Source organism: Phasianus colchicus, chromosome 5, assembly GCF_987193195.1.
Source record: "Phasianus colchicus chromosome 5, bPhaCol1.hap1.1, whole genome shotgun sequence".
In the NCBI taxonomy this organism is placed as follows: Eukaryota; Metazoa; Chordata; class Aves; order Galliformes; family Phasianidae; genus Phasianus; species Phasianus colchicus.
The window spans coordinates 54,993,478-55,014,185 of record NC_143440.1 but is presented as its reverse complement, the minus strand read 5'-3'; the positions used below and the strand labels follow the sequence as shown (position 1 = coordinate 55,014,185).

The window sequence follows — 20,708 nt, the reverse complement described above, 5'->3', positions numbered from 1 at the left end:
CAGTGTGAGCCTTATATTTTAATTCACAAAGAGAAGCTGAGAGTTTTGGGGAAAAATAAAAATTGAACATGATTTTTGTCTAAACAGAAGTACTGTTCTTTCTCCTGGCTTAAAATTTGTAGATGCTAAGACTCAGTTTCCTATGGTTAAGGAAAGCCAGCCACCAGCAACACTCCAATATCACATTGCCTCCCAGTGACACATAGTGAGAAGGGCAATTTCCACTGCAGAGGAAGCTCATTTCTGCAGTATTCTGGACTCCAAATACATAAGAGATTTTGTGAAGGGAACGAGAAGTCCTGTGGGAGGCTAGGAAGGACTTAAGTCATCAGTGATTGCATGGCTGAATCTCATGTAAAAATAACAGGTGATGAGTTTCTGGTGCTGTCTCAATTTGTTTTTTTTGTTTTGTTTTGTTTGTTTGTTTTAAACATAATTGCATTGGTTTAAGATGGGGGTAAGGACTTAATGAAATTACAGTGAGTATCAGAACAGGGCAACCTGCACAAATTGATGCAGCCTGAGCAGGGCTGTTGGACTTGATAGCCTCCAGAGGTGCCTTCCCTTCATCTGCGGTCCTACAGTTCTGTAACAGCAGAGGAACTAACCTGCAGTGTATTGAACCACCTGCTTCCGTCATAAATATGGAAAAGCCACTGAAAACTCAGAAGCTAAGCAAGTGACTGAATGCTTTGAGAAATCTATTTCCTTTTTTCTTTTTTTTTTTTCCTATTCTTTTTTTCCCTCCAGGCTGAGCTGCTCTTTCATTCAGTTGCCTTTGGAGATTTTTCAGTATAGTAAGGAATTATACAGGAACTGACTTGATTTCATGGACTTTATATATAATGGCTTTAAACTGCATTGACTTAATACCATGAAAACCTAATAGAGTAGTAATGACTCAGTGATTTGCAGCGGAAAACAAAAAAGATTGAATTCTCTTTTGTTGCTGTACTGAATGACATCGCTTGTTGCATCACACAACACAAAAATAGGTTTAAAATATCTCTTGAATTTGGCATTATGCACAACAAAGCTTGTTTGTGAGAGAGAAGTCCAGTCTCACATTCAGCAGCTGACAAGTCACTTCTAGAATGGCCCAACTTTTAAATAACAATAAATTTTCCAGTGAGAACAAATTTCTAGAGGAACAGAGCATTTCCATCAAGTTTAATGGGAAATGGGGGGAGAAAAAAAATTCCTCTTAGGAATCTCGAGGACGAAAATAAAATCAAAGTGATTTCATGAAAACTAGATTCATTCACAGTGTTATATCTCCCTTCAGCAATGTCTGCAGTGAGCTGTCTCCAAACAGATGTGCCAACTTGCTCTCAATTTTAAGATGAAATTATAACTTCATGGGTCAATGGTACAGCAGTTTGGGATGAAGAAAATGGTTTTACAAGCTGCTGACTGCATACAGTAAGGATTTTAGGACAATGAATTCCCAGTGCTAAGGACTGTCTTGCTGTATCCATAAACTCATAGTGTAGTGTGGCTGTCATCTGCATACATTGGTACTGGGGTATTGTGTTCAGTTTGTGGTGAGTTTTTATATATTAATATCCACCTAAACCATCGTGTTCGTTGAAACAAAAGAAGTATTTACAATTGTTTTTTTGCGTATTGGAAGTCTACAGATATCTTTGGTACTATGTTTTCATCTAAAAGTATTGGTTCTCATGTGCAAATCAAATCACTGCTTGAGCAAATAATGACTGCGATTCCTAATTCTCTTGTTTCAATAAATATCACTTGCAACTCCAGAGGTTTGACATCTATAATATACACCGAGCATCTCCTCAGGGACACCAGTGGCAGAAATCAGTTTCTGTAAGGCACCATGATGTAGAAAGTGATTATTAGTTTCTGGTGTGACTCATTCTAATATCCTCCATGACAATCTTTCTTGTCTGCTAAATTAACAGATGGGTGCTAGAATCTCAAATATTCTGCAGCTAGCTTCCAAAGGGAAGTGATTCTAGCTTAGACAGTTGTGAACATTGAGAAGAGGCCTTTAGGATCATCAGGTATTTCTCACTGCCTTTTGAAGACAATCAAAGATGTCTTGGATGACATTGAATTTCTCTTTGCCTCTTTTCTTACCAGAAGATTATGTGCAGCATCTGCTCTTTTTCTATACATTGAGCGTATTTTTTATCATAACGCAATCACAGAAAAGAACTGGAAAGTACATATTCAACATGTTGTATCTAATTGTCATATTATCTTGCATGTAAATTTCAGTATTCCAAGGAGTGCAATTAAATATTCTGACTATCATTTAAAATATTTACAATTCTGCTAGTCAGATAAGACACAATATTTTTAGTTGAAGATGTTCCCTAGACATCTGCTTTTTTTCCAGCCCATATGGTAGAATGTGTGCCACAACTCATCTGCATGTTATGCCATATAATTACTGCCAAAAAGAATTCTAAGTTACTACATAAAGCAATTCAGTAATTGGGCAGAAATCCGCCCAAGAACTCTCATGTTTTTAGCACACCAAGCAATTGAACATCAGTATCGTATTTTGCCTTTTGTTTCGAAATAGAGGAGATCCAGCATCTGCTTTTTCATATGAAATTTAGTTTCCTAAATATTGTTCAGCTGGTTGAAAGTACCTACCACAGTGCCACAGAGATCTGTTGAGAGTGAGATTTTTTTTTAATTATGCACATTTATTACACAATTATATCATCAATCTTCTGCTAGATGGCGAAATAAACGTGCAGATGCTGTTATTTAAGAAGAATTTGGATTCCTGTTATCTCCTGTGAAAGAAGAGCAAGTCAGCATGCAGCTGAATTTTTTTTTAATGATTGTAGCAATATTTAATGGATATTTAGGCCTAGTGTAAAACGCAAGGAAACTGTGAACAAAAAGCTTGGAAAGTGAAGGAATTGTTAGTTGTGTACTAGTTTAGCCCATTACTCTTTTGTTTTTAAAGAAGAGTAGTGAAGTTACTCAGAATCCTTCAGCTGACCTGTACCTTTCCTGCACAGGCCCCAGGAACTGTGGCTTTTTTTTCCCTATTCTTCTCATCGGTGCAATGCAAAAGTTGCAGTGAAAATCTCTGGGTAAGTATACTGGGATTGTCTAACAGCAGAAATATTTTCTATTGCCTTTTTGTTACCAGAATTAGCGAACTTAATTCTGAATTTAGAACTTCTCTGCAACATTTGGGGACAGTTTGAATTGATGTAGACTATACTTCAGTTTAAAAAAAATCATGGTTTAAAAGCCATATTCTGTTATTTCAGCCTTTTTCCTTTAAAACAGTGGAGCTCTCTATGTACAGGTTTATCACTGAGGAAGAAAGCCATTTATTCAAACTCAGGGAATCATTAGGTTGGAAAAGACCTTCAAGATCATCTAGTTTAACCATCAACCTGACCTAGATTCAGTGTCAATCCTGTTGAGTGCACTGGAAGAGTCTTGTCTCTGAGTTCAAAAGGAACATTTTTGGCTATCTTACTTGTTTAGATAAATATTCTGAAGGTGTTCATTGACATCAGAAGTTTTTTCAGAGCAATTCAATATCCCTCGTTCATATCTTAAGAGTTGCTTGTCTTTTCCTCACACCTGAGGTACAAGAGTGGGTGTGCATTTTGATGTCCATCAATGTGGAACCAGCTGCAATTACTGGACAATTAATGTAGAATGGCTCGTGTAGGATATCAACTCAGTAAAGATATTCTTTTTGTGCTGCTTGTTGGCTGGGTGTACTTGGTATTATGCATTTGTGCTGTAGGAAAAAGGTGTTAGGATGCAATTCTCTTATTGTATGATATTTTCTTATTCTGATGCCTTGCTCAAACGTGACCTTTGCTGCAGAAATATTTCATGGAGGATGTATTGTGCTTATTAATGGAGTGAGGAATCTCTATTTTCATGTCTGGATCTTGAAAAAGTTGAAATATAAACATCACCAACCTTCTAAAAACCCGTTCCAATTTTTGCCCACCTTAAACCTTTCTAGTTAGTTTCCAAGGGTTGCCTGCTCATTTACTGTCACTGAGAGGAGAGGTGTGAAATGCCCAAGTCTTGTGAGTAAATCCTGCTGCGTACACTCTTAGTTCAAATGTTCCATAATGGAACACTTTACAGAGTGTTTCTCACTTTCTGTCCCTGTCTGTGACATTTACTTTTTCTTGCTGTGATTTTTGTCCTTTCCTGCATTCAGCAGTGTTGTGTGGTGGGGAATAATTGCACTTCTTTTTGTTTAGCTTTTTCTGCTCTTTGCAAAAATTTTTATAGGCTCCTTGATCTGCTGAGAACCTGTCTGCCTTTCTTAAATGTATAATTATTATCATTATCATTAATTAATACGTGCACCTAGGTACACCAGATGACTTTGTTTTCTCTTGTTGCAGCTTTTGAATTGGGGCAGTTCTGGTGTTTTTTTTCTCCAACTAAGTTCTTGGGAGTAATTGTGTAGCCTTTACTGGATGAAGACCAGGAGCATAAACTTACTTTTCTGATTGGTGCATTAAAAAAAAAAAAAGTGCTTTAGAAACAGCACAGCATATATTTTACATTCATTCTATTTCTTGTTTTCACGTTGGCACAAAATGGAATGTGTTCCTGACATATCTGGAGCCTTTCTATTTTTGCTAAAGATAACCTGGACTTTAATCAAATACATAGCTTGTGCTGTGATGTGGTTTTGATAAAGCCAGCACCCCTGATGAGGAGCCCTGACCAGCATGGTCAGATGGTAGCTTGCAGAACTAACAGTTTGCTGAGAGCTGGCTTAGAGTATCAACTGAAATAATGTATTTTCAACTTTTTTTTCTTACTTTGAGACCGACAGTGTAAGTTATGTACACTTACACATGTCCTCAGTCTCATCCATAATTAGAATACAATACACCAAGAGCTTCTCTGGTGCTGGATAAAGCAGATATAATAAAACATATGTACTTGCATGTATGCATATATATATATGATTTATTTATATAAATATATATATAAATATATACATAATATATAATATATATGGTATATGTATATATATATAAATGTATTGAAGACCCAATAAAGAGAGGCGTTTGCATTGCTAAGCTTTAAGCTAAGTATAAAAGCTATGTTGAACTGAGGTGAACTTAGCATGATCAATTGAAACAGTTGTAGAAATCAGTGGTTATTGATACACGCAACAACATAATGCAGACTTCAGGAATGCATGTGTTTTGTTTCTTTGGATCTTCCTTGTGTACAAAGGATCTGGACTACAACATTTTGTTGCATGTATTTTGTTCCCCTTGACATTTCTCCAGAGTGTCAGGAAAGCCACTGGTGTCAAAGCCTGCTTTCCTCTTCCCAGCCTGCAGGGATGCAGACAACAGTCACCTGTGGGCCCAGGGACTGACCAGAGAGGTGCAGACACAGCTTGACTAATGAGCACCAATTAAAAATCTGACCTGGTGCAACCTAGCACAGGGAGGAAGGGTGGAAATTACAGGTGAGGAGCAAAAGGAAAGCAAGGTTTTGAAGTAGCCTTTTACTCAAACAATGCAAAAAGCCTTTTACTTGCCTATATTAATTTTGGAAAATTAGCATTTAATTTCTGTAATTAGCTTTTCACGCGCCCTAAGGATACAAGCATACATTTACACGCTCATTTCTTTTAAATCTTGGAGGCTTGTCATTTGGTTGCTAAGGGGAAGAAAAGGTTTTAGTTGGAGACAAACAAAAAGCAGAACTTGCTCCCAGGTGTTGGTGAATCATCAGGGTATGAAGCTTTTAGAATAATATTTGGAGTTGGGGGTGGGGAAAGGAGGAGAAGAATGTGGGGTGTAAATTCAGTTTTCCTGCAAGTTTTCCTGAGCCTGACAGCCCAGGGGCTGTGTTCCAGTGGGCACAAAGGAGTGGTGGAATGTGGCTGATGCTTACCTGTCCTCTCCGAGACAGAGTGATCCTGAGGGTCACACCAGTGCCCTGGCTGCTCATCTGGTAAGCAGTTTGTAAGGTAGATGCTCACCTGCAAGCAGATGTTCTGACAGTTGGCGTGCTGTCCATGAACAAAATGTTATACACTCTGTAGAAACATTCGCCAGTGAAAAGCTGCAACCAAGGGAAATTGGAAAGGATTCAGTCTGGGGCAGTGAGTGTATTTTACAGGCAAGGAAGCTTCTTGTGGAGGAGGTGGCTCGAAAAGAGGCTGTTTAGCACAGAGAAGAGGGCTTTTAAAGAAAGAACTGAGTGAGGAGGCATGAAGTCATAAGAAGATTCACCAATATTTTCTATTTCCTTAATTTCAAAAAACAGGGAGATGCTTGGTGGAACAGGAAGCTGATGAATAAAAAAAAAGAGAACTGAAATGGATTTTCTCTGCTAAGTTGCTGATTTTTGTTAACTGAGTCCAAAGAGTAGATGCAGGGAATTTTATGATCAAAATTTCAGAAGTTATTACTGTTTCTTAAATTTTTACAGTTCTTTTTCAAGATTTGCGCCATAAATCTGATCTTGAGAGCTGCAATTTTAGCAAAATTGATGCAGATCAAATTTTGAACTTCAAATTATATGCAGCACTCCATGGATCAAAGATTATGCATGGGAATCTTTACAAACACACCTTGAGTAAAATGGAAAAAAAAAACCCTATTCTGTTTGTATGTAGCTGGCAAATGAAGAAGCCAGAGGGGATGAGTATGACTTGAACTGTTTACACTGAAGTATCCACTGGGAGGTACTATGTTGTCTGTGTTTGAAAATTATAAAGGACTGCAGCATTTTTGCTAATAAAATACAGGTAGCTGGAATGAATTGCCATCCAGCTGGAGTGTTATCAAAAAACAGGTAATTGTTCAGAGTCTTTGGGTCACAATGATGTCAAAAAGGACCTCCTATGATTGTTAGGTACTGAGAGATCTGAGCTGCCTCTCTGAGTAGTTCATGTTTGCCTGGTGTTCTCTCAGCAGCTTTTGCCATCAGTCTGAAATGTTTTGCATTATTTTCTTCCAGATCAGACTGATTTGACAAAAACAGTTGACAAGGGATGGATGTACTCCCTTCCAGGCTGTGTTCAACCAGCACTGCAGTCTCCAGCTTGATGTCTTATGCTATGCCAGCTCTAGAAAGGAATTTGTCTTCATCTTATCATTGCCTCTTGTGTGGATGTGGTGGCTTGGCCTGGCTGCAGGTGCTGGAATTCAGTGTATGTCATGAGTGCTTTCCCTGCACTCACCTTCCCAGATTAAAGGCTGCAGGGAAATGAGAAAAGTCAACTAGCAGGACTTGATTGGAGAGAGGGGATTGTCTGCCTCTGTTCTGCCCTCATGAGACCCCATCTGGAGTACTGTATCCAGATCTGGGGCCCCTAGCACAGAAGGGATGTGGAGCTGTTGGATCAAATCTAGAGAACAACCATGAAGAGACTCAGAGGGCTGGAGCATCTCTCTTATGAAGGAAGGCTACAGGGAGCTGGGCTTGTTTAGCCTGGAGAATAGAAGGCACAGGAGAGATATCTTTGAAGCCTTCCAGTACTTGAAGAGGAGGGGGACTGACCTTTTACACTGTCTGATAGTGATAGGACAAGGGAGAATGGCTTTAAACTAAAACAGGGAAGATTTAGGTTAGATGTTAGGAGGGTGGTGAGGCACTGGAACAGGTTGCCCAGAGAAGCTGGGAATGCCCCATCCCTGGAGGCATTCAACAACAGGTTGGATGGGGCCATGGGCAGCCTGATCCAGAGATTGTCGACCCAGGCCACAACAGGGAGCTGGAACTAGATGATCTTTAAGATAATTTCCAACACAAGCTGTTCTATGTTTCTATGATATCAGGTGTTGCTCAAATTCAACTAGTCAATCAAGATGAAGTGCAAAATGCAACTGAGAAACTTCTAGAACTGTATTTTCTTTCTCACCCCACTCAAGAAAAAGATGCTGATGATCCACACTTCCTAGTTCACTGTGCCAAGCCATCACTTGGAGATGGACAGAGTGTCCTTTTGTCTAGTAGGAATTGAAAAAATTAAATACCTCTGTAGCCAAATGTCAACTTGGTTAGTCAATAATATTGCTTCTGACTTTCTTCTGGTCCTCAAATACTGCAAAACTTTGCCAAGGAGATTATTTTCTGTCCCTGTTTGTTTGGGGATTTTGAATCCTTGTTCTTTCATGCAGTGAATGACCTTGTCTTTGTCCTTCTGTTCTGTAGTGGATAAACTTCACTGCTTTTAATACCTGTTAGCGTTTCGGCACGGTGTGCAGGCTTTCCTCCTGCAGTATGACTGCTATAGAAACTGTCTTCCATTTTGAAATATTCTGTAAGATCTGAGGTTCCAAAATCAGAAGTGAGGTGTTTTTTTTTTTTCTATACCACCACTCCTCTTTTCTTGTGCACACTTAACTAAGACTCCACTGAATTTGTACTTCATCTTGATTCTTTGAGCAATGTTACCAGATGGAATGCACACTCCAGAAAGTTGTGGATCATTTTTACTGCTTTCTCTGTTAGTGCACTGCCTCACTCAGGGTTGGAACTGAAGTCATTCTCAGGCTGACAAAAACTTGCCAGGTAGTCTTGCAACAGTTATTCCTCCACCTTCTAATATTAGAGATGAGAAGCAGCTTGTGTTGCTTGCTCCCATGTCTAATAGTCTTGCAGAATTAGAAAAAGTAATTTAGGACTAAAAATGTCACATTAATTCCATTGGGAATCAATGAGGTAAATTAAAGCAGTATAGTTTGAAAACATTGAAAATACAAGGGAAGCATTGCAAAATTACTGGAGCTTGAATTTTTGCAATTATTCCCTGCAAACAAACACAAAACCTGATAATTCAGTGTGTCTACCTTTTCAGTTAAATATACTGGAGACTAGAGAATGAAAGAAATCGTGTTGCCATGCAAAACTCACAGAAGGTACAGATATATGCTTGGATACCTTCTGTGGCATCTAAGCTGGTAAGATCAAGGCAAAACCTCATCCATTTTAGATGAATTTCATTCAACCCAAAACAAATGAATTCAATCATACGAGGGCTGGTCCAAAAGTAATGCTTCCTATTTTATTATGTTGACCCATGACATCAGAGGCAGTTGGTGGGATGGCAGTAGAAGTTGGGATGGCAGTAGAAGTTGAACCTTCCCACAATTATTCCATTACATGTTGTTGCCATGAGACCGATGGCAGCAGAGGGGCAGTCTGACAAAATGGTGCCTGACATGGAAGTGTGTATGAAGCAAAGGAGTGCTTCCCACTAAACACGTAGACTAACGAAAGGAAATTGTTACTTAAAAAATAATAATACAGTCTTCAGTTAAAAATCACAATGGTGAATCCACTGGATTTATCTATAGGGCCCAGAAGATAAGTAGTTAGTCCCAAATTTTAACATCCTTTGGATTTAAAGAGGATTTTTTAAGTTACCTAGTAAAATCATACTTTAAGGTTCTGTAGAAAAAGCCTGCAACTCCCACCATGAAATTCTGCTAGACTTAGTATCTACTTTCAGCCTTCAAAGCACATGTGGGTGGTGATTGATATAGATGTGTTGCAGAGTGAGTAGAAATAAAAAAAAAATATTAAAGCTCTTGAAGTTTTTATTTCTGTAGGGAAGTGTATTCGCTCCCTTTTCTTGCTGTAAAACACTGTGGTTTGTTTCTCAAAGGTTTATTTCTGGATACTAAGAATCAGCACATGGTTTTGTTTGATTTGAGTTTCATTTCTCTGTTAAATACTTTGCAGTTCAACCAGAATTTGAATATGTTGTAATTTGTTACTGAAAACAAATACACAGACACAGTTTATTCATACCTGTAATGTGATGTCTAGGTTCATTTCTTACACGCTGTTCTTATTTGTATTTTAAATGCAATAACTACTATGCTCTTAAAATATGGTGTTCATGCTAACTTCCCATGAGAAAGATTTACCCGATTTAATGAGACTTCAAGTGATTGTGATCATTTTCCCTTGCAGAAAGTGGTGGAAGGTTTTATTATCTACAAAGCGGTGGTACCTGATGCTTCATTTGGAATGCTATAACTCTTTAGATGCTGATCTTTCTGCAATGACTCTGGTAGTTCAGCATCCGACGGTAGAACAAAGTCCACTGCCTGGAGAGTGGCTGGCTGGTGGGTATTTCTTTTGCATTTGGGAGACAGAGAAAATATTGAAAAAATATTGAAAGTATCTTCTTTCTTTCTATGTTTTAGGAAATGTTGCAAATTGTGAAACTACCACCAATGAGAGTGGGTCTCCTGGCCCAAATGAGAATATACAACTGATTAGTGAATCATTATAGGGCAACAGAGAGGAGGAAAATGCCTTATCCTGAAATACATCCCATTTAAGCAGGGTACTGAAATTCATGCTTTACTTGAAGCAGTAGACAGATTAAGAGAACCAGTAAGAACCTTACTCTGTCAGGTTATAATTGGCTAAATAAGAAATAATCCTAAAGATAGCAAGCTCTGGGGAGAAGAAGTAATAAAGGCCATAGACTTTGGGGGACAGAAATTGCTTAGCTGTTACATTCGACCTTCCATATTAAGCTGTAGAGGTGAAGGAAAGAGCTAGGGTTCTGAATTTAAAACACCCAATTTCCACCGAACGAGGGAGAAGATGGGCATAGATAATTGGATACTGTTACTATGGGGTCATGATGGAAGCAGGAAGGTTAGGTCTGTAATAATGGCTAGCAGAACACGTTCTTTCTGGAAATATTTAAAGGGGCTGAAATGACCATGCCTAATAAAATAAAAAAATTCTACATGGAAATTATGAAGGAAAACAGGGATTATGAAGGGTCTGGGGGAATTACTAAACATTCAGATTCACCACAGGAACAAAAAGGGACTTAAAAGAGTGAGGAAAAGAGGAAATTTTATATACAATCCATAAAATCCTTTAAAAACTCTTACTGATAATATTTTGAAAAGCTGGTGTAAAGTGATGCTGTGTAGATTGTTAATACATATTTAAATGCAGGTCAGAATATGTCAGCTGCAATACTTGCTAGAGAAATCTTTGAAACAAAAGAACTGGGAACTTATGAAATTTTCTCGCTTGCTATAGCCTGGGAAAATGATTATATGTTCACATAGCAGCATCTTAGAAGTACATGGAATATACTATGCTAGAGATGCATCAACTTACTATAATGGCCTCACTTCGTGTCTTCATTAGAATTACTGCAACAAAGCTGTATTTAGACCTTGTGGCTTCTTTGAAGCATCTTCTCTCTCCTTTTGACTTTCATTTGTGACAGTTTTTTAATATTTCCTCTGGGATTTGGATGTTTACCACAATATGGTTTTGTTAAGAGCACTGCGATTTTATTTTTTGTCAATATACTTGTAATGCCTTCTTCAAAAATACCAAGAAGTGTTTTCTCATTGAATGTTACTGTCTATTCGATTCCTTTAATTATGTTATTGAGCCAAATATTATTTGGGAGTGGCTACCTGTAGGGTTAGGTTTTTGAAAGAACCTTAGACTAGATTTTAAATGACCACTGCCTCTGTCCAGTTCTCTTCTCAATATCTCCAAGGAGGGAGACTCCATCTTGGGCTACTTATTCTAGAGTTTGACTACCGTCACTAGGAGACTTTTTTATATGTCCAATCTCTCATTTGAATGTGTATTTTGCTGATATTCTCTTGTCCTATCACTGGACACCTCCATGAGATAATCAATTAACCAGAAATCAATCAATCAACATGTGCTAATTAACGGGCTGCCAATGAATGGCCGTCAATGAGAAGTTAATTAACAAGACGTCAATCGACAGGTATCGACTGGTAATTGTACAGTATGTTTATATTTCTGAACATTTATCCAATGAGGTACCTCTTAGAGGCAGTCTGTAACTGTTAGTGTGGAAACACTTAGAAATATGATCATGAAGAGATAGTAGTAGCCATGCTAGCTTCAACTTGGAGTATTTATCTTGCCCAGTAAATTTCTGAATTGGATATCAAGGTTGAGTTTTGAAATTAATATCTCAAAAAACCTTCAGCTTGAGAAAAAGTGAAGTTGTGGGCCTTCAGGTATAGTATATAGACCATGTATTAATTTAGAATTAATTAAGAAAGAACAAAGCAAATACAAAACATGGTGAAAGATGGTCTTTGAAGTGCATTAGTGAACATAGCTGAGCAGGGAGCAGTTTTCCTTTACTGTAGCTGTTGATGTCTGTTTTTTCTTAAATTCTATTTTAAAATGGGTCATTCTTAGACTTGCCAAATAACCTAGTTTTTTTCTAGACTTAAAACATTCCAGTTTCAAACTGATAACACTGAAAGACTTGTTTGAAGTCTCTTTGAGTAAAAAGATGACTACATAAAATCTACCGTCTATATTGATACATAATTTTAGTGTGCTAAATGACCCCTTCACTGTTTCAGGTTGTCCCAAATAAAAGGAGTATATCAGGCCATGAGATATTTATGTTGTTATAAGCACTTAATAATGAGGAACACAACAGGCTACAGCCCAATGTGGTCTAATTCAGCATAGCTCCTTTGCAAAACAACATTAAGTTGCTCTTGTTGAAGACGTAATGAAGTCATTTCCTACCTTAATCTAGAAGCCTCCTTGTTATAGTACAGCAGCAACTGTACTCACTGTAATTAAAATTACTTCTTTTTCTCAGGTAAACATTTGCTGAGCTTTGTTGTTCATCATTTTGAGCTAGGATTTCCTCAACTTTGCTAATTAGCAGTGTTGCCCAAATGGAAAGAAACATATGGCTCGTGACATGCTGACTTGAAATATTTGGAGTCCCACTGGAAAATAATTAAAGTGATTTTGATTTACTGGTATGATGAAGTACAAGCCATTCTCATTTGGCCTCATGTCTAGAAGCTCTGAGACAGCAAGTTACCTTAGCAGAATAGCTGTAATAATTAACATGAGCCAGATTGTTGTTATTCAGATAGCTTTGTTGCTGTTAACAATCATTTGTAATTATGAAGAGACTTTATATAACCCATGCAAGAACTTGAGTTTACCTCTGAAAGTGCATGTTTAGTTGGGCTTAGTTTAGACTGAATGGTTGAGAGATTCCAGCATTACAGTTCCTTCTGAATACACATAGGTTATTATAATGAAAAAATCTCTCCTGTCAAATGGAATTCTTTCCCCCTTTTTTGCTGATAATGCCAAGGAACATGCTGTCCAATGCAATTTTTCAGAGGGAGTTATTTATCTTTATTCATCCCTTTTGGAAACAACTGGTGAAAATAGATATACATGGAAAGGGAAGATTTTTTCTTTGAACAAATAGAAAATTTTAAAATGAAAGTCTCAAAATTTTGGTCAAAAATGTTTAATAACAGCTGAACAATGTTTCTAGAAAACAAAAAATAATATATGTTCATAAGAGTGAAAACTGCTACCTACTAGGAAAAAAATTAGGCAGAATTGTAAACATGAATGCTGAAGAATAAATGGAAATTGAACTATATAACGTAAGTAATGGATTTCATAAATATACACGACTTAGAAAATGCGTGCTAAATAACTGATGGGAAAACCTCTACTCAGAGGCACACAGTATTCTGATAGGTTTCTTAGAACTGTAATGCAGGATAAATAAAGCAGGGTTTTGTTGTTGTATATTTGCTGAGAAGTCCCATAGCATCTACACATGAAGAATCTAATAGCCCTATGTTTTGTATAGGAATTAGCCATGCAGTTCTCTTCACTGATGAGGGGCAGCAGGTAGGCACTGGTGCTTAATTAAGTAATTTAGAATTAGTCTAAAGCTGTTCTCTTTCATTGCTAATATGTGTCCTACTCAAACAAACCGCAAAACCGAGCAGAGTCGTATCCTAAACGTGAATCTCAACCTCTCTCAAAAAGCACAGCTCTCTTTCAAAAGCGTAATGCTGTGTTTGACGCAGGAGTTGCCATGGAAAAATACGTTGAGCCAATCATTCATAATTTATTTATAGCAATTAGAATGTACATCCCAAGATCCAGTGGTAACTCTAATTTAAAAAAAAAAAAAAAAAAAAAAAAGGCAACACGACACAACACAAAATCATCCAGACAAAGGATTAAATGGGATAAACTGTTGGGAATGTTGAGGGTGTATATTGGTGTATATGTGGTCAATTATGGTATTTTAAAAAATTGATTGTATATGTTTCTAGACAGGTCTTTGAAGTGTCAGTGCTGTAGGTATTTGCTTCTATATTTCTGCTGCTGATAACATTATTACTGCTGTTGTATTATTACCATCTGTTCAGTAACTATATATTGGATGCAGTAAATATAAATTCAAAGTGAGATTTGTCTTTTAATCATCTTTTCCAAAACTTCGTGCAAAAGTGAATGCATTGAAGTCTGTACACCTGTATCTTGCTAGGAGCATGACACCCAAGGTGCTTAGAGCTGGCTGCAGTTGCCTGTAGTGCTCAAACTACATCAGGCACTGGATGTCTTCCTTTTTATGGCATTAAATTGCATTCAGGCAGAAATCTTTTATTTTCCTTAACGTTACCTGAATTTCAGTGTAGATCTTTTGTAGATAATTGCTGAAGTATCAGAACCTTTGTGCTGTATCCCCTGTGCACTTTATCTCTGGTCAGTAATGAACATCAAACACGCAAATGCACAAAGACTTCAGTTTAAGTATTTATATTTATTGGTTTAATGGGTCAGTACATGGTGGGATTTGTTGGTGACGTTAATTCTGTTGGAGGTTAAGGAACTCCTCTGGAGTTTATTGCCCTTGTCCTTCTGTCATTATGTGGCTTGCTGAGTGTCATTTCAATTTGGCAGTGAGTCGAGAGTGTCAGCTCTCTTTGATGTATAGCTATCTCTGAGGTTAAATCAATAATGTTTTAAGCATATCGCTTTCTTTCAATGAGGCTGCTGCTGGGGGAATTCTTGCAGCTCTTCAGCTTTCATACTTTGCATTGAAAATGTAATGTTAAGGAGTAAAATCCTCATACCAAAAATCCCAAAGCAACTACTGCATAGCTGATTTAATTACCCGGTATCGATATGTGAGTCTGAAAATTTAGGTTTGACTGCCTTGAAGCTGGGTATGTAAGAAAATTTTCTCAATACAACGTGAGCCTTGATTTATTCTCTTCTGGTTCACGGAATGCCTTCTTTCCATAGGCTGACCTTATGTTTAAACCTACTGACTTTCTCAAGATTTTGTGTGGGGTAGGAAAGGATGATAAACTTTATCTGATTATGAGCCTGGCTAATGACTGCTCAGCAGGCCCTGTGAGGGCTACACTTGGACCCTGTAATGGTAGTGGGTTTCGCGTTGCTCTTGGAGCATATGGACTCAACTTCTGGGCCTCATGATGAGTAGAGTTTCCAGAGAGTGGCTCCTTCCCAGAGAACATGCCTCCATCTGCTCCCTTACAGCGTTCTTCGCTTGGCCCATGGATGTGGGGCTCTGTTGAATGTGTGCTTTTCCTCCAAAAGAAATCAAGCTATGAGAAAATCCGTCTCGCTTCTCAACACTTTTTGCTTCTTCCAGAAATAAATTAGAAACTCAGAGATATTCACCTTCCTCTGGCCCAGCAATTTGCCTGGTGCGTGGGCTGCCTGGGCTGGAGGGCCTCCACATAACTGGAGCTCCTGAGAAAGCTGACTGTCAAAATTTTCATAGCATCAGCACATTGCAGCACTCTTCATCCTTGTGTAGGAGAATTTTTCCAACTGCAATCTCTTCCATCTGAAAATCTCCAGCCAGTTTTGGCAGACAGCAAGAAATTCCACGTCCTAATGAACTGCCCATGGGTTCTCATGCTGAGCTATCTAGACAACATACCACATGTTCATTGAATTAAATAGAGGTGAATGTGCAGAGGGAAAAATATTCTCCGACTTTGCCAAGATGGCTAATTGCACTTTGCATCCTTCAGTGGATTCCACTTTTTTTTCCTCTCAATTTAGTTTTCTTCAAGCACCTTGTGTTTCTCCATCTCTAACACCTAAGGTGCTATACAGAATTGTATTTAATAGGCACCTGCAGGCTGGGGATGGGTTTCCCACCACCCACACAACACACAGTATCTCATATCTGCAGCTCTGGGTAGTGGTGGGAAAGTGTTGAGGTTTATTTAATTGACTGTGTCTATTAGAAAATTTAGCATGATTTTAGATAAACATTAGCATATCTTTGAAAAACTAGTGTCTCATTCTTATTGGCCTACCTTGGAGCCTAAGGAAATATTAGAACACCTGAATCACAGGCCAAGTGCCCACCTTCCTATGCCCCTTTCCTTGTGTCTCAGTACAAACTCTGCTATTTGGACACCACAGGGTTGTACAGTGATCTCGTTTCCATGTTATACCAACATCATTCCTATTCTTAGGGACTTTAGATTTGTTTCAGTCAGATTTGCAGTACTTACTGTGTTTGAAGTAGGAAAGTAAGGAGGTTTGAGTTTGCTCAAATGAATCTCTTACACCTCCTGGAAATTTATTCAAACATGTGCTTCCTAGAAATAGCCATGAGAATTTCACCAGAAATCGATTATATGACTCAATAACAATCTTGAGATGGATTATCATAGTAGTTATACACAGGTATTGGTGCCTTCAGATTTTCAGCTTCCTGGCATTAACTATACCAGAGCAAAGAAGCCAACTGAATCTGCTGTCCAGTAAGAATCCTGAGAGCTGGGGCACTGTCTGTGCTTCATGTTGTTTGGTGTGTGTGGGGGGGGGAAATTGATTGGCAGCTCAAAGACATATTTGGCAGTGATCTTTAATATTATATGAATTCAGATTGATTTCTAATGGTTGTAAACAGAAGTATTGTTCTGTCAAACAGGTACATAGATGGAGGATGCTTATGGATGTTTCTTCTTCCAGTCTGGTTCTTCTTGGAAGAACTCAATTTGCCAGAAATAATTTCACTCTAAAAGTCAGGTGAGATCTCTCAGTGGTGGCTTTTAAGATGTAGACTGTGAGCACAGAGCCAGCTTAAAACTTCTTTGTCTATCTCTCCTGTCTTACTTCTTCAGTTGTGCAGATACAGACTTTTGGAACTATGTTGCATTACAGAAATGATCCAGATAAAAATATCTATCTAAAAAAGGAAGGGCAGGGAGTTATTTTTAGTTTCATTTAGTTATTTTTTAGTCTGATTTAGCATCTAGCATTATTTTTGCACAAAATGCGGATATAACTTAGAAGTTGGCCAGTGTGGAAATAAGAGTGGCCAGTCTGCATGGGAGGAGACACTGCTTTAGGCTTTGGAATTCAATGATTGAAAGCTGAAGACGTGTTCTGTATCTGAGCAAACATAGACAAAGTACTTTTGCAAATGTGAAGGTAGAAGGTTACATGCAAGAGGAACACTATGCTACCCTTAAAGATTGTTAAAATTCTTCTATTTTTCTGGTTTTGACAGAAAATACATTTTTATAAAATATTTTCTTAACCAAATGCTGTTCTCCCCCTGCCCTTATTATTTTAATAAAAGAAAAAAAAAATATTTCAACTTCTAGTTCAGAGATTGCCATCTACTGCTTGCAGAAATACCACAGAGTCAAAGAAGGTTCTAGCTGATGTGTTTTAAGTGTAAGTGAGGAGCCTAATCCATGTAGGAACACGTGTCACAGGGCTATGAATGATCTGAAGTGTGTTTCCATGAGGCTCAGAGAAAGATAACTGGTCTGCAGTTCAAATGGATATCTCAATGGATATCTATCTCAAATGGATAACTTCTTAATATTTTCAGTGAGTGCAAGCATTTCAGGATAATGACAGCCAATTATTTGTTGGCATAAATGAAGACAACAAAGAGCTTGTCTAGCCTGTGTAAGCTTACCTGTATTTAGGAGATATGGGAAAAAACTGGACGTCTAACGTAGACTTGTAAATTGTTTATTTATTCAGTAGTAGCCCATGGATCTTGATTTGTAATTCAGATTTAAAGGTTGAATTAAAGACTTGATGATCTCCAGAGGTCCCTTCAAATCCCTATGATTCTGTTATTTCTCTTTTATTCTAGAAAAATCCCTAGGTCTTTCCTTCTTTTCCTTTCAGCCACATAATGTGTGTGTAATACTTTTATGACAGAAGATGCCCTAGGAAAAAAAAAATACTCAGTATGTGTTAGGTCACTCTGAAACCCATCCCAAGACTTCATGTAAATAGTTGTGCAAGTTTTACTCTTCTAAAACACAAAGTTTAAAAAAGTGCTAGGCTTGGAAAACAAGCATGGAGGGGGGGAAGCAGCAGCAGTCACTAAGAGCCACTTTTTATTTGGTGGATGAGACAACACTTTCTTCTTAGGAACCCCACTTTGGCTCACTTAAATGTGAATGTACACCTGGAGATGTCCTGAATACCAGAACTTTATTGAGTTCATATCATAAATAGTATAAATTTCAAGCTAGTGTAAAGCTGCCTGCTAGAGCAGTAACCTTTAGTGTGAAGTGCTTTTGGAATATTTTGTGGAACAGCCAGGATGAGTCAGCAGGTGATGGATGGAGGAAACTCGCATAAAGCGTATGTATCCTCTCTTGCCAGACGTGCTGCAAATTGCAGAACATACTTTTGTCTCTTAAGTATAAGCTTCCTTTACCTTGTTTATTGCATAGTGAGGGGGGAAAAGCTCATTATCAGACTGATGTAAGTACCAAATGATAACATCGCTCACTCTTTCCTATAATATGGAGCGAAAAGATAATTCCTCAAAGTCTTTGTGTGGCCTGAGATGAGATATTGAATGAGTACAGAAAGGCAAATTGCCAGAGCTTGTCTTCTGTAACCCTCTCCAGGTGATGGAGCACAGAGAGAGTGATTCTTTGGCAGGCTATAGGAAGGTCCTTAAGAGGTTCTGGGATTTGAAATCATAACCACTGCAGACTGGTTCCTAGGGGAGGTTCTGGGGTTTTGATTCAATTAGAGATAATTAGGACCGTAACAACGGGGATGATTGAAAATGTATGAATACTATTTAGGTTTGTTGAAATACAGAAGGAAGAATCATAGAATGATTAAGGCTGGAAAAGACTTTTAAAATCCCCAGGTCAAACCCCAACGCACTCCCACCATGCCCACTGCCCATGTCTTTCAGTGCCACATCTCCACAGTTCTTGAACACTTCCAGGGATGGTGACCCCACCACTCCCTGGGCAGCCGTGCCACTGCATCACCACTCTTCCTGAGAATAAATGTTTTCTAATATCCAACCTGAACCTCCTCCCCACTGTGCATCTTAAAACAATACCTCTTGTCCTATCAGAGGGATGGTGACCTACTTCTGAACTTTTTGCTTTAGGATTTTGCTCGTAAAACAGACAAGATGAACTTTTTTTTTTCTTTTTCACCATCTTTTACCTACATTTGTTTTAAGGATTTTTTGCCAAAATACCTCATATATTAATTTCCACTTAGTGTAATAGAGCAGCATCACAGTTGCATTTCTCATTGGGGCTGCAAATAGCAGTAATAGATTGCTTGTGAAACCATTTTATTGTACAATTTTATTATCAGTATAGAAAAATCAATGGAGTCTTAATTATGACTTTAAGTGAAATGTAGGCTAGTACCTTAATCCTATATCAATTTGCTTTTATTTCATTAAAGCATAAAAATTTATCTGCCAAGAGCGTTATTAACTAGTTCAGCTCTTGGACATCCAGTTATAACATTTAAGAAAGAGTCCAATTAAATGATTTATTTCACATTCAGCCTGAAATAAAGTACATAATAATAAGCTGCTTGAAGTGAAAGGGCTTGAAGACATTGTTTGTATTAAATGAGCGAAGAAAAGACCCTAGGCAGAGCAGAAATCTCCTGCTTCTGACGTTCTCATATTACTGTAGAAATCCAAAGAACATATGCTATTGGTATGCATTTTTGCTCGAGAATGTTATAAATATTTGAGCAAGATCAAACAGAACAGCAAAAGAGCCCTGTTTTAGATGTGTAGCTTTTTGCAAAAATAAAACAGATCTGAGTCCAGTGAATATGGACTGGCGTCAGACAAAGCTCAGTGCTGATGATGTTTAGTCTGGGATCTTCTGTTAAGCTGCATTACAGAAACATGGGTTTGAATACATAAATCCATGAGGTGATTTCTTCTTTCTCATTGCTCTCCTATACCTTTTCTTCTGATCTGGGAAGATATGGGCATCCATATGAGATGGAAGCAAGAGATGGACGCAAAGCACCTTTCTTTGGCAGAAGGCACCACTCAGCTGTTTGCTTCCATTGGAAAAGCTCAGTGTTGTCTGTGGAGATAAGCAGCGAGCAGTAAGATCACTGGTTAGGACCAATGTATAGAAAGGTATTTGGGCACTTCATTTCTTTCATGCTCCCCCAGGGCACGAGGCCCTCACTGTGATGGCTAAGCCTTGGGTGTCCCATTGCCTAGCAACATCATCAGCTGAGGAAGGTACCTGAGCACTTATTCCCACCTACTCGATGTGTAGAGTACTGGTTCTGTTTGCTTACTTTAGAGTCTGATGCTGATGAGGTCCATTTGATGTCCTTTGGCTCTTGGATTGAGAGTGGTGGTGAGCAGTGCTTGCCTCTGTGCTGCTTGTCCTTTGTGCTTCATGACTGTAAATGCTTCACTGCTCTTGGGAGGGTCAGGGTTTTACTGTGGGTTGCAAAGAGACTCCTTAGGAGTCAAAATTTGAACATGAAGTGGAGGTCAGTAAGAACAAAAGCACTTCTCTTCTGGATGTGTGGATGTATTGGTTGAGTCCTACTTGTTTGCATACATCAGGGATTAGAGCACATGTCGTGCAGGT

At 38.3% G+C, this 20,708-nt stretch overlaps 1 long non-coding RNA gene across 4 annotated transcripts in view; it reads left to right on the top strand.

Annotated features, from left to right (window-relative positions):
• Positions 1 to 6,906: 6,906 nt before the first annotated feature.
• The window catches only part of LOC149917937 (uncharacterized), a 33,032-nt gene continuing 19,230 nt past the window's right edge, over positions 6,907 to 20,708 (top strand). For 3 of the 4 annotated variants that reach the window (XR_016467141.1, XR_016467143.1, XR_016467140.1), the window contains exons 1-3: positions 6,907 to 7,165; positions 9,937 to 10,091; positions 16,769 to 16,866. This is a non-coding gene — a long non-coding RNA (uncharacterized LOC149917937). Of the gene's footprint in view, positions 7,166 to 8,352; positions 8,919 to 9,936; positions 10,092 to 16,768; positions 16,867 to 20,708 lie in introns of those variants that run through there. The other variant, XR_016467142.1, reaches the window with a different exon arrangement.